The 559-nt window shown below is 53.7% G+C and overlaps 1 protein-coding gene across 2 annotated transcripts in view; it reads left to right on the top strand.

Annotated features, from left to right (window-relative positions):
- LOC113206416 (5'-3' exoribonuclease 2 homolog) overlaps positions 1-559 on the top strand; it is an 18,900-nt gene that overhangs the window by 2,844 nt on the left and 15,497 nt on the right. The gene's annotated exons all lie outside the window — the stretch shown is intronic.

Genomic DNA, 559 nt, shown 5'->3' with positions numbered 1-559 from the left:
CTGAGCGCCTCGAGGCGTGGTGTACCGGGTCTTATTATTTTCCCCGCCTCCCCTCATCTCCCCTCCCCACCCTCCCCTCCCGCCACTTCCACCCCATGTTGGTCATCCCCGCCGCTGTGGCTGGATGGCGTTAACGACTCGACGCCAGCGCTTCCAGATTATTAATAATAAAGTGAATAAGACCAAACTCCTGCTATGGCTCTCTCTCTCGCTCGCTCGCTCTCGCTCTCTCACTTGCTCGCTCCCCTTCCGCTGCTGTGTGCTTTAAAAGAATTATATACTGTGCACCCCTCTCCCCTCGGCCACCCTATCATTTTTCCGCCTAATATTTATTTAATTTCTTTTCTTTGTTAATTCTGCGGAAAATTTTCCCCTCCAGACGGTGGAAGGAAGCGGCGGCGTCTTATTCGACCAACGCGTTTGTAGGGCGCCTTCTTCATTGTGAGTAATTCGCTCGCTCGTGGTCACCGCGGCGGAAACTGTGACGGAAGTCTGTCTGTCTGCCTGCCTGCCTGTCTGTCTGTCTGTCTGTCTGTCTGTCTGTCTGTCTGTCTGTCTG

This window comes from Frankliniella occidentalis, unplaced genomic scaffold, assembly GCF_000697945.3.
Source record: "Frankliniella occidentalis isolate FOCC.00 unplaced genomic scaffold, Focc_3.1 Scaffold50, whole genome shotgun sequence".
NCBI classification, from domain to species: Eukaryota; Metazoa; Arthropoda; class Insecta; order Thysanoptera; family Thripidae; genus Frankliniella; species Frankliniella occidentalis.
This window is presented reverse-complemented; position numbering and strand designations above follow the sequence as displayed.